Below are 14681 nucleotides of genomic sequence, written 5' to 3'. Positions count from 1 at the left end.
TATTGTGCTGAAGAATTTGCAGGTGGACTTGGGTCCTCCATCCCAAACAACATGTTTATTTCTTACATCATGTGTTTCCCACAGGGGGATTTCCACATCCAGGTCTCCCCAGCCTCAGCCAAAGTGCCCTACAGAGTTTATCAGCTTAAAACTTGGATTAGGATATACTTTTGTACATCACCACAAAGTTGCCTAGTAGTTTTCTTGAGATGGGAAAAATGTGGCCTTGCCAGCTTGATCTGCCATGTATCTGGATCACATCTTGAAGGTGAAAACAATGGAGGGTACAATGAGAACTCTACAGGACCCCACACTGATGTCCCTATATGTAACACTGATGTCTCTGTATGCAATCCAGCTAATAAATAATGCCGGAAATGGGCGCATATACTATTGAACAATGTGCTATTTAAAAAAAGAACAAGACAAATGGCCCAAAATGGAGTCACTTAGGCTAAGCCCCACGTCACCAAACTGAGACTTAACTGAATTACAGTTTCTGCTCTAGCAGAAATGGAATTTTAAACCAATCAGGAATCTCTGATCATCACTAGTTAGGTAATCTGCTTGATAGATCCCTGCCATCCCCTAAAGAAAGTAACCTTGAGATAACCAACCCACTTTTTGCCTAATAAAAAAGGCCTGCTCCTTTCTGCCTATAAAAGTCTTTTTCATTTGGTACAGCTCCTTGGAGCTCCTTTCTATCTGCTAGATTGGATGCTGCCAGATCCAAATCAATTTTTGCTCAAATAAACTCTTAAAAATTTTAATATATCTCAGCTTACCTTTTAACAGTTTTAATGGAGAGAAATGTGGGGGAGAGATGCAAGATGTAGTGTGGTGGAAAGAACACTACTATATTTCATTTCTGAGAAACATATTTTTCCCCACATTTTAATACTTGGAAATAGGCATTCATCTTACAAACCCATGGGTCTTTGATTTGGTAAAGAGCAGTAAATGGAGACTTGTTAAAACTAGATTCTTGTCTAAACTGCATTTCCCCATCTTGGGCAGGTCATTTAACCTCCCAGTGTTGTGAACATGAGGTGATGTATATAATGCACAATATAGGCTATACAGGACGTGCTCTTAATGATAACTACCATTTATTGAGGGTTTACCCTATTCTAATTACTATTCTTTGCACATTGAGAGGATTTTCTCGTTTAATCCTCATAGTGAACCTCTAAGGAAAGTCCTATAAATATCCCAGTTTTATAGATGAGCAAAGTGAGATTTTAAAAGTTCAAATGAATACAGCTATAGGTTAAAAACTGGTAAGTGGCAAGGCTGGGGGTTGAACAAGGTAGTACAAGGCCAGGGACTCCCCAACTAACCCCAGTACTATTGACCTACTTGTGACCTATGATTTCACATCATTGTCCTTTTATTTTCCTTCTTCCTTTTCCATTTCTCTGAAGATTTACTAGCTGATTCTGACTTATGATAAACTCAGATGTCTTCAGGATTATAAACATGGAGCTGGTGAGGGATGGCAGACGTTAGGGATGGTAAACAATATGATTCACAGCCTGTACACACACACATACACACACACACACGCACACATACCACACCACATACCACACACCAGACTGACCTTTGGATTACCTTTTGCACAGTGGCAAAAAAATTAAACAACACATCAAATTAAACAAGCCCCAAAAGACAACAATAGCGACAACTACCTTGGACTGGCTCTTTAAAAAGTAAAATAAATTAAACTTGTTAGAAATCCTTGCGATCTCCAAAAAAATGTATTGACTTCAGCTACCAGTTTGGGAACTTCTGCTAAGTCTCAAACTAATAATATATATTCTAGGTGGATTACAATAATACCTGAAAAAACTTCAATAAAGCTAAAGGAGACAAGGAAGAGGAGAAGCTAGCCCAGAACAGATCCATAACTTCCCAGAGAGGAGGTCTCCAAAATGGCATTTTAATTAAGTACCTCCTATCAAACACTAGGTATACTTTCTTTTCTCTCATGTGTCTTTCCCGCCCATCAGTTCTATACATAGAGGGTCCCATTTTACAGATTACCCAATTAAGGCTCTAGGGAGGGAATAACTTGTCCAAGGGCTTGCAAGCCTCAGCTTTTCTAGTATACTTTGCTAGGGGGCAGAAGCGGAGGTCCTGTAAGCAGAAAGAGTAGAGGGTCCCTGGAGAAAGAGAACCAGGCAGTTTTCTTGACATAAGAGAAGTCATTTTTGGCCTAAGCCATTTTGTTTTCCAAGCCTGACCACAACGCTTGCCTTTGAACAGGTCTCAGCAATTAATGATGGGAAGGGAAGTGAGGGAACACAGGAACAAAGGAAAAGCAGTCAGGAAACAATAGTTCAGCAATAAAAGAGTCCTAGTTACTCCTCAAGGGATATACATCACAATCCGATACATATTTTTGAGTTCTGCAGGAACTAAGGCTCCCACCCAGGTGGAGGATGGTTAACTACATGCTGAGACCCCAGGCTGGTCAGAACCTAAGATATGATGACGCTGACCTTTCCTGACCCTTGTGACTTCAATCAACTAAAGCCTGGATTCTGCCGACCTTTGCCCCAATTCTAAGCTGAATTCTCCTTTGTTCAAGCCCTTTATGAATATACCTAACCCTCCCCAACCCTCTTCGTGGATGTGCACGTACCCTTAGCTTAAAACTTGCCCAATTTTGCAGTTCAGGGAGACATTGCTTTGGGAAAGGTCTCCAGTGTTCTCCTTACTTGCTGCAAGAAATAAGTCCTTCCTTCTCCTGATCTTTGGCTTTGCTGTGTCTTTTGGCTCGACACCCAACAAGAGGCGAACCCTGTTTTTGGGTAACGGTATCATGAAGCCAATGATGACCCTCAGTTGTTCTTTTCAAAGCCTCAAATCTGACTGTATTCATAGTTTTGTGTTCTCTTTCTTGAAGAGAGCCCTCCAAGTTGTATAACCACTGTGCTCCCCCAAGCCCCAGATCCACACCTGTATGGGAGTTAAAAGGCTGTGATAGCAGCCAACTTGAGGAAGCCAACCTCTGATTCCAGCTCTCTCTGGAAGAGAATGCCACGGACGCCGGGATCTCTAGCCAGATCCAGGACAGTGGGGCTGTATACATCCTGCATTTCTCCTGGAGGCCTTCCCTGTCAGTTTAGTGATTAACTCTCCTATGCCGCTCACCACACAGAGATGCTTGGAGGGCAATGTTGACTATTACAGCTTTGGTTTTTCTATTAATTGTGAAGTTGTCCCTAGCCTGGAGGAAATAAGATGCCAAAAGGAAGGGGAGTGGATCCCTTCCAGACCTCTACAAGGCTCAGATTATACTAAACCAGGAGCAAAAACCCTTTTTAGCATTTGAAAGGGAAGGCAATTGTATTACTAAGCCTCACTCAACCGCCTCCAGACTTTTCTTAGCCAGAGAACAAAGGGAAAAAAGCAAACACCACTTCACACCCTTATTCACTGGAGGTTACAAGAGACCTCCCACTATACAAAAGTCCTTCCAAAGGTCAGCTTGGGAGTGTATTGAGGAGGAGGGTACTGGCCAGGGAACAAACTGTTTACCATCACTCTGAGGCGAGCTGCTTCTGTTTTCTTTTCAGCACGTGCACAGGGTACATCTGTCAGAATTGGACATTTTCATCCTGATTTGCTTGCTGGTGGCCAAATTATACTCCCTTGGCCCTCCTCAGTCTTTTTCAGATTCTTGATTCCTGTTGAACTAAGAAAGCAAGGCCACCCTGAGCCAGGACAGCTCCCTGGGGATGATTATTCATTCATATTCATCAAGTCAACAGCTACTCATTGATGTGTAACATGTATCAAGCACTGTGCTAGGCGCTGGAAGGATGTAACAATGCAAGAGCTGAGGCAGTCCCTGAGCCTTCAATTCAATGGAGGCAGACTGCTGTTACACAGTGAAACACACACACTCCATTATTTCAGTACAACTATGATAAACTTTTGAAGGAGCACAGTGTGCAAAGAGAGCTTAGCATGAGAGCGGCTGACCTCACATGGGTTGTAAGAGAGGGGGCTTCTCTGAGGAGGTGAAGGAGTAGGAGTTAGCTATGCACCACGGGAAGCTGAGATCAAGCAGGTATAGGGGAGCAGCAGGTAAAAAGTCCCTGAGGGGAAAAACAAGGCCTGGCACAGGAATTGGAAGAATACAAATGTGGCTGAAGCCCAGAGGGCAAACCAGAACTAGGCAGGAGGGGAACTTTGGTAGGGCTTTGTATTCTATAAGCTTTTGTCTTCTATCTGCAAAGCAATGGGGAGCTAGTTACGGAATTCAATGAGGGAAGTGACTTATGCAGTTCGCAGTACAGAGAGAGAATTTTAGGGGGCAAGAGATTGATGCAGGGAGACCAGATATTGTCTTGTCAAAAGTCAAGATGAGAAGTTCTCAAATTTGAATGAATTCCCTGGGGACCTTGATAAAAAGCAGATTCTGATTCAGGAGGTCTAGGGTAGGGCTTGAGATCTGCATTTACAAGGCAGGTGCCCACGCTTCTGCAGATGCCCACGCTTCTGGTCCGTACCACAAACACTGTAGCAACAGAGTTTCAGATCAAGGTGTTTGCAGTGGAGATGAAGAAAAGCAGACAAATTTGAGAGCTCTCGTGTGGGAAGTCTCAAAGAGCTCTGACTTGAGCAACCTGGTGGAAGGGGGTGGTATTCACTTAGATAGGATGCACCAGAAGAAAGAGCAAGTCTGGGTGGGAGATGAAAAGCTCAGTTTTGGACATGCTGAGTTTGATGAGTCTTAGGAATATCTAAGTAGGCTATGGTACATATGGTACATATGTAGCTCATGAATGAGGAGGAAGATACAAATTTAGGAGTTATCAATATGTAACTGGTAACTGAAGCTATGAAAAGGGATGCTCTCAGCATAGGGAGAAAGTATACAGTAGGGGTCACAAACTCAAATTTGGCCTGCTGGCCATCTGTTGGTCTTCTTGTAAGTCTGTTGGGAAGAGAAAAGGTCCAAGACAAAGCAAGGATTTAACATCTGAGTGATCAGGAGAAGCCAGCAAAAAAACCTGAAGGAAAAAAAAAGGCCAGAGAGATGGAAGAAAAACCAAGTTGCTATCTAACAGTCACTGCCTTTATTTCTTGCTGATAGAACAGATTTTAGACATGGAGATGATCTGAAATCCAGGAAGGTAAACGCTCCCTGTAGCCTCAGTGGCTGAGTCATGGTTGATCTAAACTAGACGTAATAATCTCATTCCATTTTGCCTGAAGGTTGGTCCAATGGTAGGCTCTGATCAATGAGACAAAAAAGGAAGTAGATTGGGGTGAGTGGGGATTCAAGGAAGGCGTTTTTCTTTCCTAGAAAAAGGATAAGAACAAGAACAGAGCTTCATAGTGCCATTGTTTCCCTCTTTCCTGCTCGGAACTCAGCAGTGATGTCAGCAATGTCAGCCATCCTAGGGCTGAGACGAGATAGAATAAGGGTGAAAATTCAACAGCTAAGGATGGTGAAATTAAAAAGTGTTCATCTTGCTGATGATACAGCTGAGCTGCTCTGGAACCACCTCCCTCTAATATCTTTGTTAAGTGAGATGATAAATGCCCGTATTACTTAAGTCACTGTTAGGGGGTTCTGTCACTTGCATTTCCAACTGTTATTTAGTATATATTGTATAGTGTAGTTCTGGAACTAGACAGACATAGTTCAGATAGATACAGTGCTTAACTTTGGACATTTTGTATGTTTCCTCATCTGCAAAATGGAGATAATAGTATCTATTCCAAGAACTTTCATATACTGTTGGTGGGAGTGTAAATTAGTAAAGCTATTTTGTAAAGTAATTTGGCAGGATTTACTAAAACTGAAAATACATGAAGCTTAAAGTGCAGCAATTCCACTTCTAGGTAAATCCTAGAGAGACTCTTGCACAATGCATTGAGAGATGTGTACAAGCTTATTCATTGAGGCACTTTGTACAATAGGAATTAGCAACAGTCTAGATATCCATCAGGAAAAAATTCATAGGTAAGGTATAGTATATCATTATGATAGTATACAATGGAGCAGTTTAAATAGATGAACTAGCTCTATCTATATATATCAACATGGATGGATCTCAGAAACTTAATGCTGTATAAAAAAAGCAAATTGCAGAGTGAGACGTGCCGTATGATCCATTTATATACATTTTAAAAGCAGACACTACGCTACATATTTTTGTGGATCTTTAAGTCTATGGAAAATAGATTGGAAGGACACACATTAGATACACTCAGGGATGAGGGATAAAAGAGATAAGAAAAAAGAGGGGTCATGTCTAGACAGATGATTATATCACGTCAGTAACGGAAAAGCGACTGATTGAATCAATTCAATTCTGGGCATCTGCAGCTCAACCTTAGAAACAAAACAAAACAAAACAGTATCAGTCTTCTAGGATTAAATGACATAAAACCCAGTGTCTAGCACATAGTAAGGACTTAACAAATGGTGGCCATCATCATAATTATGATGTTCACCTGTTGTGCTCTGCCTTTTTGCTTTCCATAGGCTCTTTCTAGTAATCTTAGAAAGATGGGGAGTTTGGTTGGGTACTTCTCTCTGTACCTACATTTCTGTTCTCATTTATTGGTTTGAGGGCTATAAAAGCAAAATGCTTGGTTTGGGCCAGGGCTTGCTGTGCACAGAGCCTACTCTAATGGCTTAAAAAAAAGTGCTATCAGGCATACCCAGTGGCAGCCCCAGCCCTCCAATCCCCCAAATAACGACAAAGAAGAACATCTTACTAGTGTAACTCTTTGCATCTCGAATAAGTAGTTTATAGTAATCAGAACTAGATTGAGCAAAAGGAAAATTTATTGGTGCATGTGACAACTGGGAATTTCAAGAAAAAGAACTGGCTCAACCTTCTCAACTGAATCGGGGAATTCCTACTGCCTTGCACCTACCTACTTCTGCTATTTCCACAGCTAAAAGCCTGTTCTTGCTGTGTCCACTTCCCGGTACCAATTTTTGAGCCACTTACGCAAGCAACTGAAAGAAGGTCTGACTCACCAAGTGGAAAATAGAATTTGTTGGAAGCAGACTTTATAGTTCACCTAATTAAAGGAAATGCTGAGAGCCAGGGCTTGGGAAGAAAGGAAAGCAGGGAGCAACATGATCTTAGTAAGGAGTACATGCTGTTTCTTCAGGTCGCGCCGCAGGAACAACCCAACCCACCAATCTAGATTTCCACTGTCATTCTCCCTGAAGAAAGAGTCTGATTGGCTTAGTTTGGGTCATAGGGGGGACCCTGTGATTGACAGTCCTAGTAAGACTCCACAGAATTGAGAAGTTGTAGTCCCCCCAAAAGACAAGCTTCTTCCAAAACAAGGGTAGGGATGCTGGCCTAGCAAAAACAAGAGACTTCTACTACACAGCTAAAAGTAGTTTGCATCTTACTAGAGGGTTCCAAAGGTCACAGACAGAAAGATATGATATTATAACTTGACTATCAGCTCACCTAGGACATGGGAGTTTACCTTCACAATTCTCTCTTCCCTCTCCCATACCTGTAAAATGAGGTTCATGACACATTCCATTCTTGTATCACCAGATGTAAGTCTCCATAAATTAATAATAACTCAGAGCTGGAAAGGGTCTCAGATCTCTTAAGGGAGTAATTCTCAGCCTTGCCTTGGCTGAACAGTAAAATCACCTGGGACACTATCTAAAAATGCACACACCCAGAGATCCTGATTTAATTGGCCTGGGCGGGAGAGCTTGGGCATCAGTATTGTTTTTAAAGTTCCCCAGGTGATTCTAATGTGCAGCCGTGGTTGAGAAGCCCTGGGATAGGCTTTTAGGGATCGTTTGCCCTCATGCACTGTCCTCCTGCAGAAAGTTCCTCTCTATCTCTGAGAGGTGACTGTCAGCTTGTTTTAATGATTCCAGTGAGGGGAGTATCTTAGTTTGCTTCAGCTGCAATAATAAAATACCATAGGCCGAGTGGCTTAAACAACAGCAATTTATTTTCTCATAGCTGTGGAAGCTGGAAAGTCCAAGATCAAGGTTCCGGCAGGAATCAGTTCCTGGTGACAGCTCTCTTTGCTGCATCCTCACATGGTGGAGAGAGAACAAGTTTTCTGGTATCTGTTCTTTTAAGGTCACTAATCCTATTGGATCAGGGTTCCACCTTTAAAACCTCATTTCACCTTAATTACCTCCATGAGGGCCATATCTCCAAATACAGTCACATTGGGGGTCGGGGTTCCAACATATGAACCCTTTCTTGTATTGAACCCCAATCTGTCTCTTTCCAAATTCTTTCCACCTCTTAGTCTTAGTTCTGCAGAGAGGGTTAAGAGAAACAGGAGGCAACTAACACAATAAACAACCATTTTGCTGGGTATTTTACATACATTTTCTCTCTCAAGCCTCGGGAGGATACTGTGAGAAAAGTATTATGCTCAATTTACAGATCAGAAGACTGATATCAGAGAGGATGAGTAATCTGCCTAAATTCATAAGGCTGATCAGTGGTAAAATGAGAATTCACACCCAGGCCTCCTTTCTGCCTCCTAAGCCCATGCTCTTTCCACGCTCATGCTGCAGAGTCATCACTTCTACACAAAACCCTCAGAGACCTGAGGGTAAAGTAGCCCGTAGGCTTGAAAGCTACGTCTGACTCCTGAGAACGTGCCGTGTCCATCCAAATGCTGCTTCTACTACTGTGGATGTCTTTGCTTTTCTTCCTCTCCCTTTCTCCCTTTTATTTCATACTTTTATTTTTTGTGTTTCATCCTAGTTTTGATTTACTTCTCTCCCACATGATCTTATTTTTCCCCAGTGTCCCTTCTGGAACTTTCATTTTGCAGACTCCAGTATAGACCAGCCATTAGTGTAAGAATCATATAGAAGTAATTCCGATTGATGAGGTGAGGTAGGGACGAAGGATCTGCATTTCAAACAAGCTCTCAGGTGATGGTGTTGCCACTGGCTGGTAGATTCCACTTTGAATGCACTGGTATAGATTTGTTTTTCAGTCTTTTTAACTAGCTGATCTGCAGAAAGGGTTTCATATACTTTTTTACTTTCCCCTGCAGAGGGAAGATCAGCTTGTACTTCCAGTGCCTACGATTATGACGGGCATAGACAGAAAAGGCTTTGAGAAGGTAGAATTTCTAGGTCACGAGAGCAGGGAATCATGGTTTGTACACAATGTGATATTTTTTCTGCCTGCCATCCCTTCCCCCCCTTTTCTAGAAAGACACCTCTCTTTTATTTGGGAGGAGTGCTTTTATCCTACTCTGCGTGATCCTGGTGAGTCTGTCAATCTTGTGGTCCCACAAATTCCACCGTGGAAATGGACACAGGAGTCAGAAGAGCAGGTCAGAATGTGTCCACCATTTACCTGGTCAGAGTGATTGGAATCTAAGCTGTTGTTCAGCACATGATCCACGAGGGGCCAGTCAGATTTTTTTTCAGAACTGCCATAAATGCTGGGAGAAAAGAGGTTTTTTTCCCTTGCTTTTGCTGGCTGTTGGGATGGTGCAGACCTGGTGATGCTGGTGGCTATCTTTGCCTTCACATGGAGAGGGAGAGAGACACCCCGATGGCACTGCATCTAGCTTTGCTGAAGCCTGTTTCTCCCTTAGATTGCCCATTCCCGAGTCAATAAATAATTAATTTTGTTTGAGTTGAGTTTTTGCTTTCTGCATCCAGACTTAAGCTATGAAATGTGCCCACCTTGTTCAACACTGCATTCCCAATGCTTAGCCATCAATATGTGCTCACAAAATACTCACCAAATGAATGAACAGAGAGAGATCTCACTGTACAAATACTTTCCTGGGTCTCAACATTCACAAAAGTACCACAAATCTTCCAGGTAACGTCACATGGAAACTGCCTCAGAATCTGTTTTGATTCCTGGGCTGTGGCAGATTTAGGGATGAGAATAGTGGTTAAGAAACGAGACTCCGGATTGGGCAGAATTGGGTTCAGATTACGGCTTTACAACTTGCTACTAAATTTAAAGTCTCTGAGGCATGGTTTTTCCCCATCTGTAAAATGAAGGTAACATTATTTATGAAGCAATTATCACTTTGGTCTGTTCCATTCTTCCTCTTAACTCTTCTTTCATAACTGAACCAGCTCTTCTGGTAAGGTGGGCTTTGTCCCAGACAGGGGCCAATGACAGTGCCTTTGTCCCAGCAAGGTCAGATTAACTCTGCTTGGAATTCAAATTGCAAGTGAAAACGCACAGAAGTGGAAGGCAGCTTAGATAGTTATCTGACGACAGCAGCATAGACTGAGGAAAGCACTACGGGCTGGGACTGAGTTCCTCAGAGCTGTTGTCACTTCTGTCTTTCCGAACCCTACTTGTGCAGCTCTTCTGGTTGTGAGCCAGTCCACAGGCCTTCCGATAAATCTTTTTTCTTGGTTTACCTAGGATACAACCCAGGAGCCTTAGCAAAATCAATCTACCTCCCAAGTCAGCTTTGAGAATTAAACAAGATACACGTGAGGTAATTTGCTCAGTACTAGGGATATAATAAATGCTTAATAAATGTTAGCTACATTTTTTACTTCAACTTGACTTCTTATTTGGTGGATCCTACATGGTAAACAAATTAATCTCTGTAATTATCCAGAAGTCAGCTATATGGAGTTGCCCATGTGAGACACAGTTTGACTGTGAACTGGAGCCTATACACTAGTGTCTACTGTTATGTCTTTAGTGAGGGTGAGAATCAGATGGAGAGATTCTGATTCAATACGTCAGGGGTGGGGAGGGGGTGTTTAGAGCTCAAGTTTGAAACCACTGATTACTTTCTCTATCCATGATGTCTTAACCCCTTCTGACTGGCAGATACATGAAACTCACATTTTCTCAGTCTGAGGCTCTAGAAGTAGATTGCTCTTCAAAAAGCTAGAGTCCCCAAAGTTGATTTCACGTGTATTATGTATTTTAAATCAGTCTGTCTGTAGTAGGCTGAATAATGACCCCCATAGATGCTAGGTCCTAATCCTTGAAACCTGTAAATGTTAACTTGTAAGGAAACCAGGGTTTTGCAGATGTGATTAAGTGAAGGATCTTGAGATGAGATTATCCTGGGTGGGCCCTAATTATTATCATCTGGGTGGGCCCCAAATGCCTCACGTGTCCTCATAAGAGAAAGGCAGAGAGAGATTACACCCACACACAGAGGAGAAGGCAATGTAAAGACAGAGGGGGATCAGCGTGATGCAGCCACAAACCGAGAAATATTGACAGCCACCTGAAACCGGAAGAGTCAAGGAAAGGATTCTCCCCTAGAGCCTCCAGAGGGAGCTTGGCCCTACCAATGCCTTGATTTCTGCTTAGTGAAACTAACTTTTGATGTCTGGCCTGCAGAACTGTGAGAGAATAAATTTCTGTTGTGAGAAGCCACCAAGTTTGTGATAATTTGTTACAGCAGCTGCAGGAAACTAATACACCACCCTAAATACATTTGTCAAATGTATTGAAAATCTGTCTAACCAAAAGTTATAAGAAACAGAAACTTCATTCTATTTATATAGATTTTTTTGGCCCTTTTCTATCCTGCTAACTTGCCAAAAAGCTGAGAAGAGTTGTTAATGCACAGATTCAACCGCTCCTGTGGTATCACTCACAGACCACCCCCAGCTGAATCACCCTTCTGTAACAGGCACCCAGGTTGATCTACTTCTGATGCAGTTTCTGTGCCCCTGGATCTGAGTTGCCACTTGAAAGCCCTTAGGCCCCTTCTGAAGGAGGAATGAGAGTGTGGCTGATCACAGATAATAACCTTCTCCAGGAGCAGGAGACCGGTTCACTGCACAGTGGCCTTTACCCATACCTTCCCTCCCCTTGGGATGGGGTCAAGTGAAGTCAAATCTCTGGGGGGGAATTCAGGAACATTGCTAAAGTCTTCTTTCAGTTCTCTCCCCCAAAGGCAATGATCACTTAAATTTTTCTCATACAAATGCCTGTAAAAAATTCAGACAACACGAAAGAATATATAGTAAATAGTTCAAGTTCCTCTCTCCACATCTTCCCATTTTACTCCCTTCCATATGTTTAACCACTATTAAAAGTTTGATATTTTCCTCCAGAAATTTCTTTAAATGCTCGCAAAGTCCATTGGCATGTACATGCCTGTGTGTCCACTTGTACATGTATAGACACAGAGGCTTTTTGTTTTAAATTGATAACAATTATGGGAAAAGGTTAAATGCTCAATCAAAGCAACTCTGTTATGCTAAGATCAGGGCCATGATTAGGAAAAAAAGAAAACTACACTCGAGCTGGGGACGTGTGGGTAAATGTTATTTAAGATTTTGAACCCCAGACCTCTCTGAATCCTCCTGGCCTACAGAAGTGACCACCTCTCTCCATTAAGAGCTAGCACTCATTCTTTGTTTGAAAACCAGGAAGGAAGGCATGATAGACCTTCCTTATGATCTGCCCCCATTTCCCTTCCTGGCCACTAGGCCTATAAGTAGGATTAAGTTCCAACATAACATAGCTGGAGACATGCTGGGACTGATAAGGAAGGAAAGGGACTCTACCCAAAGGAGTTGCAAGACCTACCTAGAATGTATCTGTAGGAGCTGGGACTGGATTCCGAGGCTGCTCCACCAAGCAGCTGGAACAATACATTGGATAGGGGAGAGTTTATTGATTTGTGGGCACTCTCTCTAAATATAAGATTTAGCACCCTGTCAAGGACCTGAGGAGATGGTGTGAACTCACCATTAATACGGGTCTTAGAAGCATGGAAAAAATGATGGCTCACGCTAAATGAAGCTGAAATGCCATAATTACTATAGTAGACAGTGGAGAAAGGGATTAAAAGGTTAAGGGAAATGGGCATGTGAAGTAGGTATCTCCGTAAGGCTGGAAGAGACACCGGATGATATGTACCATGGGAAGGACTATCGTATTCATCATTGCCAAGGCCATAGGTAATGCACTGGTGAGAGGAGTACCAGCCTCATTCAGAAGTTTATAAGACAGGGTTAACAGCAGAAGAGGCCATTACAGAATTAGGCTCAATGATAGCAATGGGGACATTAGGACTCCAAAACAATAGAGAGTAGGTAGTGGCACTTAACTGCCAAAAGCAACGTGGATATAATTTTCTTAATAAGTGGCAGAGTCACAGGGTAGCCAATGGGGGCTGACATGCAGAGGGTAATGCAGATGGTTAAGAGAAGACAGTATTCCTTGGGGCAAAATAGATGGGCACCCAACAAGGGTACAATGCAGCTGGTACTGTCAGAATAAATAAAAGAAGGATGCCCACTAGACTGAGGACAATTAAATGTTATGATCGCCTGCTCAGCTCCTGGACCTGAGTTACTTTTTAGGTACAAAACCCATTGACTGAGTAGTCACTTATAGTTAGGCATCCCAATCATTCTGGAGACTGTGGGAAACAAAGGACTAAACTGATATTGATATTCAGAGGCCCAAGTATCATCACAGTCTCCCTGTTAGAATGGAGGCTTATGGAGCCTTGACCAAGGTCCTGCTTACAGTGACCCTACAGGATCTGCTGATCCACCCAGCAGTCATTTTCATGATCCCCAAATGTGTATTTGGGATTGACCTATGTAGTAGTTGGTAGAGCTCCAACTTTGGGTTCTTTGCCTTTTGGGGGTAAGAACTCTCAGAGTAGGGAAGTCCAAGTAGAAGCCTCTGAAAATACTCAATCATCCCCCCACTCCCATCCAAGGACCCAAACCAACATCACAACCCCAGGGTAGGGGGATAGCAAAAATTAGTGCTATCTTTAAGGATATAAAAAAAAATGCAGGATGGTGGACTCTATCATATATCCATTGAATTTGCCAATCTGGCTCCCAGAAGAAACCAGATGCATCTTGGAAAATGATAGTTAACTATAAATTTAAACAAATTATTCCCCTAATTGCAGTCACAGTACTAAATATGATTAATATCTTTACTAGAGCAGATTAACATGGTTTCAGGTATATATTACGTGGCCACTGGCTTGGCAAATGCATTCTTTTACATTTTGATCAAAAAATAGCATCAGGAATAGTCTGCATTTACATAGAGTGGATAATAATACAGATTTACACTTTATTCCCAAAGCTATGTTAATTCTCTGCTTTCTATAAGAATATAGTCCAAAGAGATCTGGACCAACTGGACATCCTATAGAACTTCACGTTGATCCGTTACATCAATGATGTTATGCTAAGTGGGGCTAAAGAATAAGACATGGTCAGCACACTGGAGGACTTAGTAAGACATACATGCTCCATGTGAGATAAACCCTGTAAAGAATCGTATCCCTGATGCATGAGTAAAATTTTGTAGTCTTGTAGTCACGGGTGTGCCAGGGCATACCTTCCAAAGTTAAAGACAAATCATTACATATTGTACCTCCCATACAAAGAAGGAACTCCTATGCCTGATAGGTTGATCTCAGTTCTAGGGAGAGCATATTCCACACCAGAGAATAATTCTCCAGCCCACATACCAGGTGACAAGAAACGCTGCCAGCTTTGAGTAGGTCCTAGTCAAAAAGGAGTTCTGCGAGGGCTTCCCTGGTGGCGCAGTGGTTGAGAATCTGCCTGCCAATGCAGGGGACACGGGTTCGAGCCGTGGTCTGGGAAGATCCCACATGCCGCGGAGCAACTAGGCCCGTGAGCCACAACTACTGAGCCTGCGCGTCTGGAGCCTGTGCTCCGCAACAAGAGA

The 14681-nt window shown here is 42.5% G+C and overlaps 1 long non-coding RNA gene across 1 annotated transcript in view; it reads left to right on the top strand.

Annotated features, from left to right (window-relative positions):
- The first annotated feature begins 10268 nt into the window (after positions 1–10268).
- LOC309630295 overlaps positions 10269–14681 on the top strand; it is a 29089-nt gene continuing 24676 nt past the window's right edge. The window contains exon 1 of the long non-coding RNA XR_014245580.1: positions 10269–14493. This is a non-coding gene — a long non-coding RNA (uncharacterized lncRNA). The remainder of the gene's footprint in view (positions 14494–14681) is intronic.

This window comes from Balaenoptera borealis (assembly GCF_965194805.1).
Source record: "Balaenoptera borealis genome assembly, chromosome: 6".
Lineage (NCBI taxonomy): Eukaryota > Metazoa > Chordata > Mammalia > Artiodactyla > Balaenopteridae > Balaenoptera > Balaenoptera borealis.
Note: the sequence above shows the minus strand (reverse complement) of the source record. Positions and strands in the feature narration are given on the sequence as shown.